This window comes from Lichenostomus cassidix, chromosome 4A (assembly GCF_008360975.1).
Source record: "Lichenostomus cassidix isolate B80296 chromosome 4A, HeHo_3.0, whole genome shotgun sequence".
In the NCBI taxonomy this organism is placed as follows: Eukaryota; Metazoa; Chordata; class Aves; order Passeriformes; family Meliphagidae; genus Lichenostomus; species Lichenostomus cassidix.
Window position 1 is genome coordinate 13,905,101 of NC_139485.1, and position 22,846 is coordinate 13,927,946.

The 22,846-nt window shown below is 48.7% G+C and overlaps 1 protein-coding gene across 5 annotated transcripts in view; it reads left to right on the forward strand.

Moving 5' to 3' along the window:
• Nucleotides 1-22,846, forward strand: part of EDA (ectodysplasin A) — a 58,113-nt gene that overhangs the window by 10,146 nt on the left and 25,121 nt on the right. The window lies entirely within an intron of this gene.

Here is a 22,846-nt window from a genome sequence, read left to right on the forward strand (position 1 = left end):
TGTTTGGAGAATGAAACAACACTGCATTTGTGAGAAACCAGGGGCGCTTTGACATGAAAAATGAAGAATAAAGTGGTAATGATCCAGCTGCTCCCCTTGATTTCACGCTTGTATAGAAAGGCACTGGCCTGAAACTGGTCCAGAGGGTGTCCAGGATGCTCTGTGAACTCTGGCATGTGGAATTCTGAGCAATAAAACTTTGGAAGTGCGGCCTTCGAGGGCTATTGTGGAAGGAAGGGCATAAGAAACATGACACTGGGATTGTGATTCCTGGCAGGAATGCTTTGCAATGGGGAAATTTCAGTTTGGTTTGTGTTGCTTACATGCCTTTCTTCTCGCTGAAGGGCAAATGACAGTGTCAGCATTAAATGTGAGGAGCTGACATCTTCCCATGAAATATGCTCAGTGTCCCCAGAACAGAGCTGGAGTTATTGCTGCTCCAGAAATCCTCCTTCCCTGATCTTTACTTTTGGTCTCACCCCGAAAGGAACCCGACTGAAATGTTCCTGCTGGTAAAGAGGTTGGTTGTGGAGTGAATTGTGCTCCGGGGAGAGGTCTGAGAGCAGGAGGAGCTGGATGTCCCTGTGTCCCTTTTGGCCCCTGGGCTCTCGTGTCGGGACGTGTCAGCCTGACGGGCGCCTGAGATGGAACAAAACCCAGGGCAATCTCTTGGATGTTTGGGGTTTTTTTTTAAGGCCACTTCTCTGGGTTTGAAGATCTTGAACTTCTGTGGGGAAAATTTATGGCGGTTTAGAGATGGGAGAGATTGGCCATGTCCTCTGCGATGCCCTGTTGGTCCTGTGTCCCCGGCAGCTTCTGTTGTGGTGGCTTTTAGGTTGGTTGGTGCAGCTGGGCTTGGTGTAGCCATGGCTTCACCCCACAGGGTGAGTGGTTTAGGGAGCTCTGGTGGCTGGGAGCCACTGGAGATGTGTGTGGCAGCTGGAGTTGCAGGAGGATGAAGAGTCAATTGATTTATCTTTATATCCAGGGAATTGTGCCACTCGTGTTGGAGATCAGGAATTGCTCTTTGGGATGGGCTGAGTTTGGGACTCTTGTGGTTTTTTCTGCCAGGGCTGTTGTCCATGGGGAAGGGGATCCTGTCAGGCTGCTCAGGAGGTGCCAATTGTTGCATCTGCAGAAGATCAGCAGGGCTGGGCTTTGTTGCTCCAGAGGCTTCGAGGGACACCTTGTATGGAAAGGGCTGTCCAGCCTGGCACAGGCAGGGGTGGAGTCCCCATCCCTGCAGAGATTTAACAGCTGGATGTGGCACTTGGGGACATGGTCAGTGGGGGCCTTAGCAGTGCTGGGGAAATGGCTGGACTCCATCTCAGAGGGCTTTTCCAACCTCAGCAATTCCGTGGTTATTCTCAGGTTTTTGTCACCATTGCACAGTGCTGACATTCTGAGATTGGAAGAACTTGGGTTATTTTGTACAGGATCCTTGTTTTCTCTTTTTCCCCTCTGAAATCTCCATAACAGAACCATTTGCACATAAATGAAGCAGAATTTTTGGCCAGCTCTTGTGCACACCTGTGCACTCCAAATCACTCACCAGGAAATCGCTGCCCTGAAATGTTGCTCCTAAAATATTTGCTGAGGAATGGTTTGGGAAAGCTAAAAATGGTTCTTTTGGGACGTCTCACATGATCAGTTGTGAATTAAGGCTGCATAAAAATAGGTTGTTTAAGGAAATTAACTATTCTTAGAAGCAGTAGGGTGGGTCAAGATGGGACCATCCCCTTCCCAAGGGCACCTTCTGCTATCCCAGGTTCTTCCAACCTTGGACCCTTCTTGGACCCTTCCAGGGATTTGGCAACCACAGCTTCTTCCACAAAACGGTGGAAAACACTGGGCTGGAGTGGCTCTGGTGAATGTCAGATTATTTAATGTATAGGATGATATAATCTCTGTTTCAGTAGCTCTGTTGGCTGTCGGTGGCTGGGGTCAGCTGGGGTGAGGGAGGAGGATGGAGGGGATGAGGCAGCAAGTCCCTGCTCCACCAAGGCAGGATTTCCAGTAGGAGAATGCCCTTGGAAGAGCGTGTGTTTGTGCCCACAGCCATTAAGCTCCATAATCTTGGTGTCTGTATCGACTTACAAATGAAAGCTTGCAGTAATTTGGAGCAGCATTTGAATAGTGAGTGGTAGTGATGATGCTGAGCTTGTCTTTTAATGCTGAGTTTAGAGGCTTTGAGGTTTGGATTAAAAAAAACTTCAATGAAACCACAAAAAAGACATTGGAAGCATAGCTGAACAGGTGGAACAAATTTGTTAAATCTGTTATTGGGAAAACAGCAACTTGCTTTTAAGAAATAAATCAATCTGCAGCTCAGTGTTTCATAATGAGGAGTGGGATAGGAAAATCTAAAAATATCTCCAAATGAGAGCTAATGCTCCGAAGGAACAGACCCAAACTAGAATATAATATTGCCCATTGTGGTGACAATAAGGATTTTAAAGTTCATTGAGATCCTTGCTGGGATGCAGATGGGACTTGAAGAGCCAGCATATTTCCCTTGGCTGGGTCCAGTTTTTATTTGCATAATAACTTATTATATGTATTGCCAGTAGCTCGCAGAGCCCCTGGTCAGGATTGGGAAACCACGATGAGTTCATCCCCCCTCTGCCTGCTGAGACAATATATTCCCCAAGAACTGGGAGGGAGGCGTCTCTAGCAACTAATGCAAGTGATTATGTGCTTGAAAAGGCAGGAAAAAGCAGAGTGTTAACCCTGTGGACCTTTGTGTACCTCGGATCTTCTCACCAAGACTCATTTCAAGGGTCTTTGTCCTTCGGCTTCCTTTGTCCCTGTCCCTCCTCCTGTGGCGTGAGCTTTAGCAGCTGATTTTAATGAAGTCAAGGAGCTTTTCCAGGTGGAAAATGTGTCCTGGGTTTTCAGGAGATGGGGCATCTGTGCTGTGGTCTGTGTTATCGTGGAACCACGGAATGGTTTGGGTCAAAAGGGTCCTTAATGATCATCTCTTTCCATCCCCCTTTTCTGCTCGTTTCCTTAATTTCCCCTTCGCTTTTCAGGCAGCACAGCCAGCTCTGCTTCCATTTTTCTTGGAAAGCTATTCCATAGCCTCATCCCTCTCTCTCAGCAGGTTCTGCCTAGTGTTTTTCCTGAGTTTTTCTTGCTCAGCAGAGCCCGGGTGCTCTGTCCCACCCAGCCAGGCCAGGCTGGGGCACTGCCGTCCCCTTTCATGCCATCCCTTTCCTTTGGGACTTGCTGAGGGCTCCTGGGCACAGGGATCTTCTTCCAGCAGCGCTGTGGAGTAGCTGCTCCCAGCTAACCAAATCCACATGGACAGCTGTTTGCTCAGAGGGGAGTGGGTAAGTGCATCCATAAAGTTTGGGATTTGTGCTGGAGGGAGCGCAGCCGGTGCATGGCCATCGCCCTCCAGGAGCCCTCAGCACTTAAACCCAGGGAAACAAACCCCAAAACCTCTCCAACTTCCAAATTCTGGTTGGGGGAAGAATCAAGGTGGTGTAAAGGAAATGCCAGTTTTTCACAGCCAGGTGTTCCTGTGCACTGGGACAGGGATTGCTCAGGGACAGGGGTGGTACATGGTGGCACAGCTTCTCTTTGGGGGCAGAGAGGGTTTACCTGGAACTGATTTAGGCTGGATTTTAGGGTAAGGTTCTTCCCCCAGAGGGTGCTGGGGCACTGACCAAGCTCCCCAGGGAATGGTCACGGCCCCAAGGCTGCCAGAGCTCCAACAATGCCCTCAGGGACAGGGTGGGATTGTTGGGGGGTCTGTGCAGGGCTGGGAGCTAGACTCGATGATCTGTGGGGTTTCCATCCAATTCAGGATATTCCATGATGCTGATTTTGGTGTGACAGGCAGGTGACAGTGGCAGTGCCACCATGCTCCTCTGTGCCAGGCTGAGATGCCCTTAGGGTGACAAAGGCTGGTGCTGCTGTTGCCTTTGCCATGGTCAGTGTTGGTGTTTGGCCAGACCCAACCAAACCAGTGGGGCTGCCATTGTCCTTTGGAAGCGATTCTGCATCCAGGGATACTTTTCTATGGCTGGAAATCCCTAATTGCATTATAACAGCACCTTCTGCCTCAAACCTCAGCTCAGACTTCAAGGATTTATTTCTCACCTCACAGCTGTCACTGTCACCAACCTGGTCATTGGTGTGCTGGGATCTGGATGGATCCATGGGTTTGGAAGCTCCTCCTGTTGCTTTAATGCCAAAAGGGACTTGTGCAGTGCTGATTTGGGAAGCTCAGCTCTCCATCTGCACCCACAGTTTGGGAGAGCTGGGATGTGATGCCCGGGATCCTCACTCCAACCACGATGGCCATGGGATGGGACAGGGACCCTGCTGGCTGGGAGCCACCTGGAGTGGCCAGGAGGCAGGGATTTGGCACCCATGGATGCTGCTGGAGGTGCCAAAGCTTTCAGGAGGTGCCAAGGACACTCACTCTGGCCACGCTGACGGCGATTTTTCAAGGCTGAGGGGTTGGTGGAGCCTTTGTGTTCCCTCTTTGAAGCCCCGGCCTGAAAGTGTTGTAATGAGATTTTATGATGTATTCTGGCAAGGCCTGGTTATTTTGTGTGTGGATTTATTGTCTAATGAATTGAGTGATTTTGAAATGTTTTGTGCAACGCTTTTTTGGAAAGGACATTGTATTTTGTTTATGGGACGTGTGAGTTTTTATGAAACTTTATTTAGCTTTTAGCAAGAATAATCTTTATTCAACAAATAGTGCAAATAAATCTTTAATTGAACAAATATGTGCCAACTTTCAAGCACAGTAACAAACAATGACATGAAACAAGGAAACTTTGGAACAATATACAACTTTAAACATAGTATTAAAAAAAAAAAGAAGACAAAAAAAAAAAAAAACCAACCCAAAACCCCTAACAAAGCAGATTTTGGGCTGTGTAGAAGTGCATGGATATGTGGGACCTGCCATGCTGGAGGGAGCAGAGCAGGGAATGTGGTACTTGGTGGCTCTCCAAGGAATTGGGGTGCCCCCTGTGCCAGGGTTTGGAGGGAGTGGGAGCTGCTGGATGTGCCTGGGCTGTGGGAGCAGATGTGGAAATGTTGTCCCTCTTGAGTCACCTTCCCAGTGGGCAGCTCCAGCCCCAGGGGTTGAGGATTTGTCTCTTCCAGCCCCACATTGCCTTCAGGCTCTTGGAGGGCACCTGAGCTCTGTGTTGCTGCAGTGTCCTGTGGAAGCTGCCTGGGAAATGGGATGAGCATTCCCTGCTCCTCTTTATTCCTGCCCAGGCTTGGCCACTGCTGCTTCATTTGGAAATGGATCTTCCCATCCCCTGCCCTGCATGTAGCTGGCAATCCCTGTAAAACTCAAATCCAGCATGAAAGGGTTTGGAACGAGGGGAGGAAACCCTCAGCAGTTGTTTCATTTCACTTATTGGAATGTTGGTCTTTAGGGGAGAAGGGCAGGGTCACCTTTCTGTTTATTTCCTTATTAATCTGATCCTACTGGATTTCCTTCCTTGTTCCAATTATGGAATGTTCCTTTCATATCCCTGGAAGTGTTTCAGGCCAGGCTGGACAGGGCTTGAAGCAACCTGGTCTGGTGGAAGGTGTCCCTGCCCATGACGAGAGGTGGAACTGGATGAGCTTTAAGATTCCATCCAATCCAAACCGTTCCAGGATTCTTTGCAAATCATTATCCTAAAGTATGGAAGGAGTTCAGTACTGAATATGCTCATAGAGCTGCTGCTTTTCCCTGGAGTTTCCTATATTGATGACAAAATTACTTGGCAGGAGGAGACCGAATTCTGCATTTAAGTGACTTCCCTACATCTTCAAACTCCAGGAATATGAACCCTGATATTTCTTCTTTCTCTGAGAAGAGCATTTTCAGCCCTTCATTGCCCTTTTCAACCCCTGGAATTAGAACAAAAGAGCTTTTCTTTTAAAAGTGAGCCGTGGAATTGGGTGTTAATGGAAACTAATTAATGCTGAATGGAAAATTCCTTCTTGCCTGTGTTTTGCCATTCTCTTTTATAGCTCCAACCTACCAGACCTCTCTTGAGCTGCCCATACTTTTCCAGGAAGGATAAATGAGGCTTATGTTTCCAGAATGGGAGCTGGAGGCATCTCACCCCTCCATGCACCCATGGCTTGATCTGACCCAACCTTCTCCAGACCTCTGAGTGACCCCAGCAGGGCCCAGTGCTGCTCTGTGAACCCACCTCGCCTTCAAAGGCCTCTTTTTCCTTGGGTTTGGCCTCATTTTCTGTTTCAGACAATCACAGGATCATTCAGGTTGGAGAAACCCTCTGGAATCATCGAGTCCAACCCTTCCCCAGCTCTGCCAAGGCCACCAATAGCCCAAAAGTGCCATGGGGACTTTTAAACCCCTCCAGGGATGGCAACTCCACTCCTGTGCCTCCTCTCCTCCAGCTGAGCCCTCCTAGCTCCCTCAGCCACTCCTGGTGCTCCATTCCCTTTCCCAGCCCCTTTCTCTTCTCTGGACACAGGAAAAACCCTGTAGAGCAGCAGGAGATGGTTGGGTTGGGGAGAGTTTCTCCCCATTCATAAATAGGAAAATACTGGTGCTCAGGAGTGGCAGAGTTGGCTGAGCCAGCGTTTTCCAACTGGAGCTGCTGAGCACAGCCCTGAGCCACCACCTCCAGCCAGAGCTCTGCCTAAAGCTCTCTGAGCTCTTCTGGCCTTTCAAACAGAGCCAAGAGCCCAACTGTGGAGGGAAACACCTGCCTGTGCTTTGTTTGGAAATCCATATTAAATCAGGAGATCAAGGAGTCGATGTCCATGCAGAGAGATCTAGGGAAGCCATTGATGTGCCAGATGTGTGGTTGGAACATCTGTGGCTGGAGGTGCTCTGCCCAGGGTTTCTCATCTTTGCTGAGGAAAGCAGGGAGGTGTGGTGCCTGAAGGGGCTGTGAGTGGTGGTCTCCTCTCTGTGGCAAATCCTTCTTTTTCCTTAGGTAGGACATGGCTTGAATCCATAGAACAGCCAGGGATGGTGATAAACTTGTTGGATTGGTGTTTTTAACTACTTCATTTCCCAGTTAGTGAGGGGGGATAATTCCATGTAGGAGCAGACTCTGAGCATCAAAGCTTTTTGTCCATGTTGAGCTGAGTAAGGAGAGGTTCCACATCCTCCTCTCTGGATGAGCCCTGTGCAGAAGAAGAGGACATTCCTCAGGCTGAGGCTGCATCCCGTGAGGATCAGGGGTGCATTTCCACCTGGCATTGGGATTGGTGTCCTTCCAAAAGGCAGGAGGGAAGGAGCACTGGCAGGATCTTTGTGCTTGGCCAGTTTGCAGATGGATCCCAGTTAAGGGTGGTGAGGTCCAGAGCACAGACCCAGGTGTTCACATTCCTGCCTCCCTTCCCTGTGAGGGAAAGATTTTCCTTGTGCTCACTGTCTGTATTTCCATTCCTTTTTTGATATCTCCGTCTCCCACATCTCCCCATGGCTGCATCCATCCCCCTGCAGGGTGAGGGCTCAGAGCTGCCCCTTGGGCTGCTCCTTGGAGGGAGGATATTCCCACATCCATGTGAGATGTGCAGGTGTCCATGTGCCACACCTGCTGAGCTTTTTTCCCTGGGCTAGACCAGGGTCCTGTGAAGCCTTGGCTGCCTCAGCTGCTGGAATTCCTGTCAGCAGATCACCTGCTCCCGGTTGGAAGTGGTAAGTCCTCTCTGGCTGCGGTTCAGCAGCATGTCAGGCCCACAAGTGTGTTGGCAGGAAACCTTCCTTTCTCTCAGGCTCTTGGATCACAAAGGGAGGATCAACCAGATGTCCTCAAAATCCTGCATATCCTGAGGCTGACCTGCAGCCGGCAGGGAAAACTGCACCCCGTGTCCATGGAATCTCTCACAGGTTTTGGGAAGACAGAACCATTTCAGATCTTTCCATCCCTCCTGCCTCTCCTTGGTCAGTGCTGGGCTCTGCCCTCCTTTGGGGTGATCAAAGTGGGACCTTGTGGAAGACCAGAAAGGTGCTTAGCTTCTCCTGCAGGGACTTCAAGGAATGTGTCTGACACTTCAGCTGGTTTTCCCTGTGGATTTAAGGAAGGGGATCAGGGCAGCAGGGCTTGGAGGATGTCAATGATTCAACCAAAGAAATAATTTATTTCCACCAGGCATGGCATTTAAATACTGCTGGATAAAGCAGGAATAACGTGTAGGATTCGTGGTACCTTTCGTACCTTTCTGACTATTTCGTAGTCAGAAATAGCTCTGCTGGAGCCCCAAACCAGACATTGAGGGTTTGGATTTCAGACCATCCTCTTGCCCCGGGATCTTCCTTTGGAAAGAATGTGCCATTCCGTGCCAGCAGCTTGTGCTGCCCCACAGATCCTCCTGGTTTTAGGATGCAGATTTTGATCTCAACCTGGGAGTCTCAGCACGCACTTGAACAGCATCTTAATGAGCTTATGGTTAAGAGCTATTTATTATCTGTTAGAACAGGCCTTTTATTCCACTGGCAGCCTAATTTGCATGATTTGTTGTAATTAACACCATAAAATGTTTAAACAAAAGTACAGATAGAAATTAAATTTGCAGGCATTGAATTCAATAGCATCAGAATAAACCTTTGATTTGTTTTTTTCCTTTGGCAAGAAAGTGATTCGCTCAAATTAAATTTAGGAAAAGCTCTCGACTTGGAAGGAGGGATCTAATGAAAAAAAGGCATCCCAAACTGGCGCAGCAGCTCAGGGGAAAGCCAAGGATTTCACTTGGACAAGGCTGCTGAAGGGAAACTCGACTGTTTTTGGGGGGAGAGGTGTCCCGAAATCCGTGTCAGCCGCTGCTGGCTGCACATGCTCAGGCAGGGTGGTGGCTTGGCTGTCCATCTGCTCCATTTTTCCATGCTCTGGCAGCTATTTTGGAGGAACTGAGGGGTTGGGATGGAGGCAGATTGATGGGAGTGTTCCTGGAATTGTCCAAGGGCAGGTTGGACAAGGTTTTGGAGCAACCTGGGATGGTGGAAGTTGTGGAAGAAGTGGAACGAGATGGGCTCTAAGGTGCCTTCCAACCCAACCCATTCCAGGATTATTCTGTGATAGTTTGGGAAATCAACCGGAAGCTGATCCGTGGGTGAAGGGAATGGGAATTGTGCCATGTCCCAGCCATTCCTGAGGGGTTGGAGGCATTTTCCAAGGGCTCCTGTGGCAGTACATCCCCTACTGCTGCAGAGCACACTCTGGAAAAGTCTTCTGTGGCTCTAAAAGAGGCATCACCATGTCCACCCCCAAATAAAATCATCAAACCCAGGCCATTTCTGCTCTGACTGATGCAGCAAACATTATAAAGAAATTACATTGTGAGCAAACGGTCTCTGGGTGAGGTTTAGATTCCCTTCTATTGTTTGGAAGTTTGGGGTTAGTGTTATGGCTGGGATTTGTATAGTCAGAACTAATTTGTAGCGTCTGGGACTGAGGCTTGGAGTGGTGCAGGAGTTGGGATTGAGCTGCTGGAGACATTCGTGGGGGAGTTTGTGTTCCCTGGGATCAGGGCTGCCGGGATTTACAGCCTGTGGGTTTTTGGGAGCTGATCCAGCAGGAATTCTGGTAGTCAGAAAACAAACTTGGAGAGTTTAGCACATCTGTATCTCACTCCATGCGTCTTTGAGGTGCTGAGCTGGGGTTTGGAGGCTCATCCACAGGTGGATGCTCTGCATTCCAAGGGGTTTGTCCAAAATTTCCTCGTTGAGACATTGCTGTAGAGGATATTCCACAACAGGTTGGATTTTGAAGCTTAAATAGGTCCAAAAAGGTCTGTCCCAAAGGTTTGTAGCAGGAAAATCAGGGTAGTGATGGAGAAGATTGAAAGCTTCAGATCTTTGCCAGCTCCTGGGCAGTTTGATTACCTTAAAGTGGCTTTTCTTCCTGAAATCCCTCCTGGATCAGGGCGAAAACCACAACCAAAGACCTGCTTGTGTAGAGGACATGGAAAAACTGAGATAAGTGAACTAAAAGCACCTTTAACAAAAAAAAAAAACCCAAAAACCAGAAACACTGGCATACACTGACACCTTGAGAAACAGTGCTGGAAATCACATTTTCTTAGGCAGGGCATGCACAAGCTCAATTATCTCATTAATTCATTGATTCCTGTCACTGCAGCAGAGAGTTCTTCACATGGGTTTATTCTCTCTTTTTAAGCATTTTTATTTTTACCTCTGTCTCCTATTGCTCCACTGGTTGCTTCTCACTGTTTTCCAGCTAAACCTCTGAAAGTTTAAGGATCCATGAGGTTTATGTCGTGTTTAAGTCTATTTTTATTCTCTATTTGATTATTTGGGTGGGTTTGCTAGGAGAAGTCCTGCCCTTCACCCACTGGGTGCTGCAGGTTCTTAGTGTTGACTCTACAGAAAATTTAGCATGAGTTGTTTGACTTTGGGATAAACTGGGAAGAAGGAGCATCTTGCTAACAGAGCTCTTTGCTGGTTTAGGAGGAATTTGTCATGCCCAAACTGGGGATTTTGAAGCAGGAATAAAGTCTTTTCCCACTCTTTTTATTGGCTTTGTAGTATAAAGGGCCAGGTAGAGCCCTCTGCTGGGGTTTGCAGTGTTAATCAGTGATTAACAAAAGGAAAGTTGTGAAATTGGGGAAGACACAGAATTGAATGCCTGGAGTTTGATAATTGTGTGGTTTAGGGTTTTTTCACTTCAAATTAAAGGGTTTTGTTAACATGATAAGCTGCTGTTACATGACAGAGGTACAGGACTTGAATTTGAAATTTGTTTTTTCTAGTAGTGTTTTTTAATAACAGATTCTCCCTGTATTTACTATCAGTTCCTCTGGCTTCTCTTTTTCTTTGGAAATGACACATCAGGAACCATGTTGTTGGAATTTGGGGGGGGTTGGAGTGAGAATTTTTTGGCTCAGACAATAGAGACTGAATTTTTGGCTTGGTATCCCTGGTCAGGTGATGTTCCCTGTGACAAAGGTGACCCCAAATGGGTCCCTTTGACCCCAAACCATCTTGTGAGTGTGGGATTCTGTGTCTCCACATCAGAGCCCAGGGGAGCAGCTCAGCCTGGGAGCATGTCTGGGCAGGGACAGGAGGGAAATGGGGAGCAGAGCAGCTATTAAAGGGATTATTCCCAACATTATTCATCAGGCAGGCTTGAGTGATGGCCTCAAATCTGGTTGTGTTTGTGTTGGGGGTTTGCACATGTTGTTGATGGGAAGGTGGGATCTGTTTTTATGATGTGCTTTTGGACCAGCTTTTAGGAAATACTGTTAAAGAGGCTGCTTTTTATATTTATGTGTTGTGGATATATATTGGATTTAGGGGTAGGGGCATTGCCCATCCTTAGCCAATGAGCTGGATGGATTTTAAGATCCCTTCCCACCCAAACCAGTGTGGGGACATCAATCTTGTCCTCTGGGCTTTGAGTGCTTGTCTGTCACCCAGGTTGTGCCAGCACGTTTTCCTTTTCCCTGGTCAGAGTTTTCCTGCTGTGGTTGTGATGGGGAGAGCTGACTGCCGTGACTGTCAGTGGAAAGACTCCAGTACCATGTGAGATGTGTCTCAAAACCTGTTAGTCAGTGAATAACTGCTGCTAAAAGATATTAGCTGGCATTGGTGTCAAGAGGAGATGCTGGAACATGGATGAAGCTTCAGCTGCAGCAGAGCTGAGGGTTCAGGAGAGATCATGGAGATGCTAAGCAAGGAAAAAGGAGGAGGAGCAGCTTCTTCTCCTGCCTGCTCACACATTCCCTGCCTGGAGTGCTCTGCTTGCAGGAAATGCTGCTTTTTTCACTTCACAGAATCACTGAGGCTGGAAAAGCCCTCCAAGATCATCCAATCCAACCTGAGACCACCTTGTCCCCAGCACAGAGCACTGAGTGCCACATCCAGTCCTTCCTTGGACTCCTCTGGGGACGGACACTCCAAACCCCCCTGTTCAGCCTCTTCCAATGCCTGACCACCCTTTCCATGCAGAAATTCCTCCTGCTGTCCAACCTGAACCTCCCCTGGCACAGCTGGAAGCCGTACTTGAACAGCAGACCACTTTAGGTCTCCTCATGTCTCTCCTGGAGCGCGGGGCAGTGACGAGCAACCTCTGTTTGTTGTGGCTGTTGCCGCCTTTCCCCGGCTTTTTTCTGGCTAAGGAATCATCCCCATGAATCCACGGCACAGGCACAGCTCCCGGCTAGAGGGATGAGAGCAGCTAATCCACAGGAACACAGCCCAGCCTTTTGTTGCTTCCCGTTTGTGGGGAGTTGTGCAGAGCAGGATTTGTCAGCACTCGGGGCCTGCAGGCCCTGGCGGCTGTGGGTGAGGCCAGAAAGCAGGGCCGGAGGGGAAGGTGTTGGGACTTGCTGCTGGAGCCGTGTCTGCACACAGACAGCTGGTTCACAAATCCCTCCTCTCCTCTGGGAATGCAGAGCTGACAGCTCTTTTGGCATCCCTCAAGGAGGAAGGTTCAGGGGGCTCTGCGCACTCAGGCCGTGAGCAGTCGGTTTTTAGCAGCAAGGTGAATTTTGGGGGGTTACACCTTGTGCTTCTGGGGTTTCATCCCTTTCAGATGTTCTTTCTCCTTTTCTCTTTTTTCCTTCGACTCTGAAAGTTGAAAGAGGCCTTGGGTGGCTTCTCCTTTTGAAAGTGACCTTGCTGCATAAAGTTGTCTGACTCTGTGCTGTCTGTGCCCTGTGATATATGGGAGCATCTGGGAAAGAGGGGAGGCTGCTCATTAATTCCCTGAATTTCTCTAGGATCACACATGTACCTCAGGATCCCTTCCCAGCACTGGTGAAATGTTCCCCCTTTAATCCCAGCCCTGTGTGAGGAGCTGCCGTGTGTAGGCAGAGCAAATACAAGTGGGGAATGGGCTTTTTTGTGAGTCTGGCATATTCCAGTAGTGCCAAGTGTATCTCAATTAATCCAGTGTGTGCATCTGTTGTTTGACTCTAATCCAAAGCAATACATTCCCCTCTTGCCTCCTTGGCTGTGGTTTAATTAATTAAATTTAAAAATTTAGCCACAAGCTGGAGGTGAAGTTGCTGCTGGGGAAGGGGGAGCTGCTACCAAAATACCGTCATTAAATGGTGGTGTCATTCCCAAATAATCCATTTTATAAGGCTCTTTTATTGGTAGTTTCTGGGCTTTGCTACTTCCAGAAGATCTCTCACCGGAGGCTGGTTCCTGCTCTGCTCACTCACTTCCCACCTCCACCCTGCACCTCTCCAGGCTAATAATAAAAATCAAATTGTTTTCTCTGCTGGAGAAACAAAGGAGGGTCAGAACTGAGGCTGATGTGATCCAGACCAAGCATCTCCCTCTCCTTTGGGTGCTGGATGTCTGAATTCTCTGGGAATTAAAACCACCAGATGCATTTCTGCCCTTGGGCTCCCGGAGTTCTCTGCAGCAGCATTCCCAGTATCCTTCTCTCCATGTGGGATCCTCAGTCATTCGGTTTTTCCTGTTGCAGTGTTACAAATTTCTGCTGCCCTGGGTTTTATTTGTGGGTTTTTCAGGCTTAGCAGGTAATGGTTATAAATGGAAATTTGACTGCAGCACGTGGTTTCTGGCTGCAGTAAATTCATTCCCTGCGGGCTTGGGGACGGATCCCATGTGTTTTCTCCAGTGCAAATGGTTGTTTCAAACATCCATCTGCTTTATCTGCTGTTGTGTTTACAGTTCCCCTTTGTAGTTCCCGGCAGCATCTCCTCTCTCTCTTCTGCTTTTGTTTATTTAAGGTTATGGTAAAATATCCCTCTCATTTGGAGCTGTTTTGTGGGAGCCTTTCCCAGCTTGGCTGATCCCAGGGGTTAGGGGAATGAAATATCATGACCAGATCACCCCAGGGGAATCCCACAGCAGAGATTCCAGCTGGTCCCTGGAGTTGTTTCTCCTCAGGAAGGGGATTTTTAGCCAGATCCTGCCCTTGACCTTCCAGGACTCTGCAGGCAGCGTGGCTAGTCATTATTGAAAAATAAAGGGTTTAATCCACTCAATTTGTAGCAAAAGCTGACCAGTGGAATCATGTTTGTTTGGGTATTGAATTGTGTGATGTCCCTGGTTGTTTGTCTGTTCAGGATGATTTAGGAAACAAGTTTCGGCTTTAGAAAAAAAAAACCCCAAAATAATACAACAAACAAACCCAAACCAAGCTGTCTGAAAAATCCTAGGAGGATATATTTGATACTTTTTCCTGGCAAAAGTTAAATATTTTCCATCCTTCTTCAGTTTCAAGCCTTCAGAAGGTTTGTGGGTCCTTCTCCAGCACGTGGTGCTGCATGTCCGTGTCCAGGCAGGAGCCACAGGGAGCACCCCGGGGCTCCACAGCCTTTAGAGTTTCCCTCAGGTTTTGTGTCCCCATCACGGGCAAAATATGACCCAGGATGACTTTTGGAGAAGTTGCAAAATTCTGTCTGTAAACAGTATTTTATTTTTTTTCTTATGCTGAGCCCCGAGCAATGTCACTGCTCATCTCTCACAGAGAAGTAGGGGAATAGTCCCTGGCTGCAGGAGGGGGTTGTTTTCCTAATTTTCCTTTATCACAGCAGTGTTTCCTGTTACTGGTGAGTGTGTGGAGTGCCTGGATGAGACCCCCCAGCTCATGTGTCACCCCAAGGTGTGTGACAGAGTTTTGTGGGACACTGGAGAGGGACTTTGGGCAGGGGCCTGGAGTGCCAGGACAAGGAATGGCTTCCCAGTGCCAAAGGGCAGGGTTAGATGGGATATTGGGAAGGAATTCTTCCCTGTGAGGGTCGGGAAGCCCTGGCACAGGGTGCCCAGAGAAGCTGTGGCTGCCCCTGGATGCCTGGAAGTGTCCCAGGCCAGGCTGAATGGGGCTTGGAGCAACCTGGTCTGGTGTCCCCATGGCAGGGGGTAGAACACAATGAGCTTTAAGCCTCCCTCCAACACAAACTAGTCTGGCATCCTATGGTCTTGAATTCCCCACCCTCTGCTGCTGGAATTGTCTCTTTTCCAGGGTCAAAAGCTGCTGGCCAGCTCCAGTAGTCCAAGCCAGTTTAGCTTCATTTTAGCCATTGGGTATGGACAGAACTGTTCATGAAATTTTTTCCTGACTCCTTTTTTTAACCTTCCAGTTTTTTCAACCTTCTGGGGTTTTTTTACCTCCCAGTGCCTCAGTTTGTCCATACAACGGAGAAGCAGCTGCTGCAAGGGCACAAGCAGCATCCAGGAGCTAAAATATTAAACCCATTACTACTTTCCTTACTTCAACTCCTCTCAACAAACAGTTCAGACAGCACAAAACCTTTTCCTTTCAGCCTCAGAGAGTCAGAACATGTCACAGGGGATCTTGAGCGCTTCCCCAGCACTGCTCCCTCCCAAGAGCTGCCCCAGCCCGACACGAGGCAGCTGTGCAGCAGCTGGCCTGGCTGCCTGGCTGGAAACATCTGGATGGGCTGCGGCGCATGGCGGGAGCCGCTGAGCCGATGCTGCTGTGCAGCCTCGGGCGCTGTTTGAAGACGTGCGTCGGGCTCTGCACTTCAAAGCCCGGCTCAGAAAAGCTTGGCTTGCACAAACTCACACCTCTGCCTCTGCTCTGGGGCTGCCGTGGCTCCCACCCGCAGCCAGAGGCCCGGTAATGCCGTAGCTGAGGTTTGTTTGCTGGGAAGATAGTGGAATTCCTGTGCTCAGCTTCATGATCCACTTGCTCGTGCTGTGCCAGCTGCTCCCGCTCGCTGGCCAGGCCGTGGGGGCTTGGGGATGAGTTGTTTGGATGGAAAACGGAGCTGTTGCCATGTGGAGAGGGAGTGGGGAATGTTGTTCTGATTAGGAACCGTCTGGTGCTTGCAGCAGCAAGTGGAGCTGAGTTTGGCGTTCCCAAAGCCAGGCCAGGGATGTGCACAGTGCTGGGACCGGCTGTGAGATAGCAGCTTGTGGAAAGCTCACATTCCTGAGCTCCTCCCAGCTCTTTTCCCGGAGTTTCTACAGTTTCTACAGCACATCCTGGCGTTTCTGGTTCAGCTCATCCCTTGTAGCTCAGGGTTGTGCTGTTCAGTGCACAGGGAATGGTGGGGCAGAGCCAGCCTGGTTCTCACAGTTGATTCCATGGCACTGCTCCAGCACTCCACGGAGCCATCCCGTGTGCCTCCTCTGACTCCCTCAGCTGCCCACATATCCCAGAGCACATTCCAAAGGCAAGGACATGGCACAGCTGGCAGGTGGGGTTTGCTTCTGGAAGGATTCATCCAGGAAGTGCTGGGGTGTTGTTTTCCCCTTGTGCAGGTGGTTTCAGTGGGTTCCATGGCCGTGGGAGCTGCTCAAGGTGTCCTCACGTCCAGAGGAGACAATTCCTGCTGCTGAGCTCACACAGGCAGGAGAAGACAGGCCAGGAGGGGACTAAACAGCAGCAGAATTTGGGGTTTTTTACAATGAGGGTGGTGAAACACTGGCACAGGGTGCCCAGAGAGGCGCTGAATACCCCAACCCTAGAAACATTCAAGGCCTGGTTGGATGAGGCTTGGAACAACCTGGACTGGTGGAAGGTGTCCCTGTCCATGGCAGAGGGGTGGGCCAAACGTCTTGAAGGTCCCTTCCAGCCCAAACCATTCCATGTTTCTATAATCCAATTTTGGGGAAGCAGGATGTTTATCTGGTGGCAGCTTCTCCAATGCCACGAACTGAGCAGCCCCCTGCTGCTCCCTGGACTTGAGGGGACATTCCCTCTTCCCCCCCTTCCCATGCTGTGTCCCATTTGCTCCCGAGGAGTCCCTGTAGGATCCGGAGTTTTGCAATTCCCGCATGAAGGAGCATCTCTGGCTCTACACCCAGCCCTGCCTTGCGGGGACTTGTTCCCGTGGCTGTGCCCGGAACGGAGCCTTGCAGAGCTCTTAATCCTGTCTGCATGAGGTCATTGGCTCCTTGATGTTAATTGCAGGGGATCTGATTAATTAGGCAACAGAGCATAATTTATTTGAGCAGATTATTGTATAGAATTAACCAGGCAGCCACTGTCTCCCACCACAATTCCATGCATCCCTGCAGGTGTGGGAATCGCCTTTGAAACATTCACCCTCAGAGTGGATGGCTGTGGGTAATAATTGGATTATTTCCCAGTTGCTGCAGTGGGCTGTTTATCCACATTATTTCATGGGTGTTACATTTTCAGCAGGCTTGTTTTCATTTTAATTCTATTTGATATGGACTACTTGATTCCCTCCTCCTGTTTCCTTCTCTTCCGTTTTTCTTCTTCCAATAAAATGTCATAAAAATTAATCCCCGCCGAAGGCCAAATTGAACATCCAGACTGAGGAAAGAGGATTTTAAAGCCCTTGTGCTGAAAAGGGAAAATGCACTCCGACAGGAAGTCTTGGGTTTGTTGTGGAGCAAGGAAAAATGTTTTTAAAACTTTATCATAGAATTATGGAAACCCAGGACAGTTTGGGATGGTCACCCCTGCAGGAAGAGGTGGCTCGATCACCTGGAGTGTTTGTCTGCTTTGGAGATGGGTTCAAAAAGGGGACTGTTCATCTCTTCCCAGATGTTGGGATTTCGGTGCTCCTGTCTCATGAGAAATGTCTGAGATTGGTGGGATTGAAGGCGTTGGGTGGAAGAGAAGCTCTTTGAGTGGAGATGATCCAAAGCACCCTCTGGGAATGGTCCCTGTGCCCGTTACGGTCCATGTTACGTTGGTTGTGGAAGCAGTTGGGGTCATTATTCCTGCTATGGCTAACAAGACCTTCCAGGTATTCCTAAAAGTGTTTTCAAACCTGACAAACGGAAGTTTCTCCTAAGGAGGAGCCCCAAGGGTGGTTTCAGGCTGGAGAGAGCACAGTTCTTCATCTCACAGGGAGCAGAGGTGCTCCAAGAGAAGCAGCAGAGCCCTGAAACTCTTTGCTGGAGCAGCTCCTGATTTGGGGAATATTTTTAAGAGCGATTCTAGCTTCCAGGAAGATTGTGCTGTTGACCTCATGCTGTGTCCTGGAGAAGCTCCAGGTCATGAGGAGCAAAGGTGCTGCTGGAGAAAGAGAAAGGAGGAGGAACTACGGCTGATACAGAGTCACTGAGGGTTGGGTTCCTCCAAATCAAGTGTGTGCCTGTTTTCTGAAATGCATGAATATTTTGGGAATATAACTGCTAAAATAAGGAAGGAATTGCTATTGGAATGTAGGAGAAGAAGCTGTGACCTCCATCTGGAGGGGGGCGTAGCCCAGCTGGCTGAAAATGGGCCTGAAAAGGGCTACAAAAGCTAATTAAAATGTGAAAAACTGAGAATTCCTGCTAATAGACAGCAGATCCCAGCCTGGCGCTGCTTCACAGCTAAATTTGATTTCCTTGGGAGGCAAAAGGAATTGATTTAAGTTCCTTACCTTGCTGACATTGATCCTTCTCAGCATTTTACCAGCCTGTTCCCAGTGAGGAACTTCCCGTGGCTCTGCTGTGCCGGACCCGGAGCCTGCAGCAGGAATCTCTTATTCCTGCTACCAGTAAAAAATTCACTGCAGGTGTCTTCATGTGCAGTGTTAAACTCAGCCTTGACCTTGTTCTCCTCACATCTGGGTTGTGTTTGAGCTTTCCCTTCAGTGCCAGCAGGTGTAAGGAATAGGAAGCCTCAGCCGTCGCTCAGCTGGAGTTGTGTCCACCTCTGTGGCATTGTCCCCCCATCCAAAGTCCTTGTGGGAGCCACCAGCTCTCCTCCAGCACAAGGCAGCTCCACAGAGAGGTGTCTCAGGCAAGTTCTTGGACAAACAGCCCTGTTAAACAAATTGTGATCTTCCAGGCTTGAGGGGGTGCTGATTTTGGGGTCAAATTTAGTGATCAAGGTGCTCCTGCAGTCAGGGAAAGTTGTGGGGTGTGTGGAATCCACGGATTAGGGCTGTGGACCCGGTTCCATTTTGTGCTTGAACAAAGTTCTGGGCATCTCGAAGGTGAGGATCAAACTGGAGCTTCACACAGAAAAAGCTGAGGGATGGGGTTTGTTATGAGTGGAACCTGCTCCAGAGCCCTGGAAAGGATTCCCACAGCCAGCTGGGAGCACCAGGTTTGGGGAGAAAGATGAGTAGTGGAGGTTATCCCATCTCTGCTCTCTCCATCTCTGATCCTCCCCCTCATGGTGCTGATCCCACTCCATGAGTTTTGCAGGCAGGGCTGTGGCTTGTCCTGCGGACAAGACGTGGTGTCAAAGTTCTGTCACGTTGAAATGGGAATTGTTCCCTCGTTTGCTCCTTACATTTTTATGAGGAGCAAGAAAAGATGACAAAAACAAGACTTAAAATATGTTGAATGGTCTTTCTTTTCATTAAAGCAAAGCTACTCCCCGAGCTTCTTTCTGGGCTGGTGGAATATAAATTATCTACTTGATCTTTTTTTTTTTGCACCACGTGTGACCAGAGGCGAAGTTCTGGAGGACAATGGGGTTGATATTCAAGTAGCTGCTCCTCTGAACCACAGGCTGAACTTGAGAGCACCAGAAAAACAACAGTATTGCTTGCAGCAGAGCCTGGGCTGGTTCTTAGGCTCCTCACACTGATCATCTCCCAAATTGCAAAGGAAAAGGGAATTTGACTGTAACAATCCTGTTAAACACTCAGTTTAACACTCAGGAGGGTGAGTTCATGCTTATTTTCTCAGGAGCTTTAAGACATTGAGCTGTGGGGTTTTGGATGAGGTCTTTGGCTAGACTTGCATTTTCAGGAGGAACTGGGAGCCACTGGAGGCAGAGAATCTTAGGGGTTTTTTTTTAACGGCCTTGTGCACCTGAAGGTTTGAGTGTTTTTCTGGGTTTTGCCGGAGAGAGAAACCCATTCTTCCTACCAAGCTTGCCCAAGGGAAAGATCCACCTTTTGTGCATAATTGCATAGGTTGGGTTATATTTTTCCACTTCAAGCTGTTTGACCATTGGAAATACATTCCCTTGGTGAATGAAACACATTCCCAGTGGCTCTTCAAGAGGCTTTTGACAAGGGCCTGGAATGACAGGATAAATAATATTTTATTTAATGAAGAAAGGTAATGCCTTTCTTTATCCTTCCTTGCGCAGAGTGTGGAATGTCCATCCTACAAATGAGCTGGAGTGACCACAGGCCCTGTTATTTTGGGAATTCCCACGTGCTCACTTGCCATCCATTCGCCAGCAGCTTTGTCCAATGTTCCCAGGCAGGTTTTGCAGGGAAAACCAGCTCTGTGTGCCTTTGTTTTGCTTTATTTTGCCCAGAGAAACCGAGGCAGATCCGATTCCCTCTGGCTAGCATTGCCTGAGCTATTGTTTCCCAGGTTATTTTGAGGAATGGCTTCCCCTGGGATTTTTCCTGTGTTGGCTTTTTGACCTTTTTGCATCCTATAGTGATTCTCTTGATTAAACCCATGGTGTTTCTAAAATTAAAGGTAATTTGAGGGCTTTAGATTGGGTGAGGAGGGAAATAAGGATTGTTAGACTGTGCAGGGGAAATACCTGTTCCCAAAAAAGAAGCTGTGTGTGCTGGACTCCTCAAAAATCCTCTAGCTCTACAAGTGCAGAGGCTGAGAGAATCAGCTCTCTGTGACTCTGAGGATGAGGAGTTTCAGTGAAATCATGGACTAGGTAAGAGTTCCTTTTAGAATTCCCCAGAAGGTGCCACAGCTGGGCTGGCCCAGGAGCCCAGGGGTGATGCAGAAGTTTGGGTGGGAAGGGACGGTAAAGCTCATCCCATGCCAGGGGGCAGGGACACTTCTGCTATCCCAGGCTGCTCCAAGCTCCGTCCAGCCTGGTCTTGGATACTTCCAGGGATTCAGGGGCAACCACAGCTTCTCTAGGCAGCGTCTGCCAGAGCCTCGCAGGGAGGAATTTCTCCCCAGTATATTACTGATATCTCAGGGGTGGTGAATGGAAAAAGCATCCGAGTGGTGCTGGCCACAATTCCCAGAGGGACACAGACAGGCCCTTCATGGCTAATCCAGCAGCCCAGTGTCCCCTGAGCTCCAGCAGCTGCAGCCCAGGAACAACAGAGCCCTTGAGTCCCTGGGGAGGGACTTGGCCTTCGGGAGCTCGGGTGGCTGCAAGAGGCTTGCTCACCCTTTCCCTGCCCCTGACCTTCCCGGGATCTGAGCATTCCCTCCATCCCAAGCTGGACTCCTGACCCCTCTGTGCCAGTCACAGGAGGGTCAGTGCTGTTATTTGCATAATTCAAAGCACTATGGAAGGTATTCCCTAGGGATAGGCTCCTCCCTCTGCTCACACCAGTTGTGTCCATTCCCAGGTTGAGTGTGGAGTGCTGGTGTGTCACTGCTTCTGGAAAACATGGCAGCTACTGTGGTCACAATTGGTGTCACAAGCTGCTTTTATGGGTTTATTTCTGAAGTAAAAGGTGTGTTTTAATAATTCACCCTCACTGTCATTTTTCTTTCTGACTAGAAACACAAAGTTTAATGGACAGATTACTTTAAGCCAACATTTAATGTTTTTATGAGTGATCAGTGATAAGTGATATCAGATTAAAAAGCCTGGGGGAGAACAGTGGAGTTGGGGTTGTTCAGCCTGGAGGAACAGCCTCTATTTCACCTTGTTTTGTAAAACTCCAATAATGACCCAGGCAATAACAGCATTCCAAAGCCATGCTGAGGATTTCATTGACATTTTAACCCGAATTATAATGCAATTAGCTCTTCAGTGTTTCAGCTTGAGTTAAACAAAGGGTGTAAAGAAAAATTCACTTGTTCTCATCCCTTCCCCTGCTGTGGTGTGTCAGGGAAGGTGCTGGTGGTGCCTGCAGGAGCATCCTGCTCTGGTGTTCCACACCTGGGGCAGTGCAGTGGGATGTGGGAGCTTTGGGAAGGTGGGCACAGGGAGCTGTGCTCTTGTCCTCACCTTTTACTCCTTGTTGTAAACTTCAGTTCTCCATCCAGCCCTGTAACTGGCCTCCCTTTGGCAGATAAATTTAACTCATCGATGCTTTTTAGGGGTGTTTAAAAGGCCAGTAGCGAGACTTTGGGAAGTTGATCCCAGGTCATCCCACAGCATTTTGGGGTCCTTTCCACCACAACATCATTGCAATGACAAACACCCAGGAATTTTGCAGGCCTGCCTGCACGGGGACAGAAGGAAATAGCAACACTTTGGGAATCTGAGAAACGCTTTGAGAGGGTTGTTTTTGGGAAAGCAAAGGGTTTCCAAACATCTCCTTTTGTGAGACTGCACTGGAGCTTGGAGTGAAGCAAAATGCAGATGGAAAATCGGAGTGAAGGACTGTGATGCTGAGGTTGGAAGGGGAGCTGTGCTTGGGAAATACCTTGGGAATGCACAGGGAGAGGAGAGGTGAGAGCCCTGGGGCTTGTGAAAAGCCAAAGGCCTTTAGCGATTATTGCTCTTGATAGGGATTTTTATGGGCTGGAGCTTAACGAGCCCGGCAATTCAGGGGAGGTGTTTGTCCTTCTCTGTTCTTTCAAAGATGCTTTTGATCCCCCAGGTTTTGTTCTCAGAACAATGATGAGCTCGATAACCTTTGGGGCTGCTTTTTTGAAGCCTTCTGGTTCTTGTCTTGGCTGTGTTTGGTTTTGCAGTGTATTTACAGCTTAAATGACCATGATCGGGTTTTTTCAGCCAGAAAACCCCGTCCTGGATGCAGTAACACACACAAGGTGTTTGGTCCCTAATTAGTCTTTGATTTCCCCTTTTTATGAAGTGGAAATAGCAGGAAAACACCAGTGATGATGAGCTGCCACACCAAGGGGATAACTGGGATTTTGGTTTTCAGCCCCAAATTCCGATTTCTTGGTCAGGATGTTGATCTGTCAAAGAGTTTTTAAGGCAGCAGCAATTTTTGCCTGAGTAAGAGGTCGCTACATAAAATTTTTGCCTTTTGGCAAAGCTCATGTTACAAATGTTGCTGTAGGTTTAAAGTGTTAATTTATGTGGCATATTGGGTTGGATTTAAAGGTCCCTGAAGACCTTTGAATCTCAGTAGCTAATGAGGCTTGCAG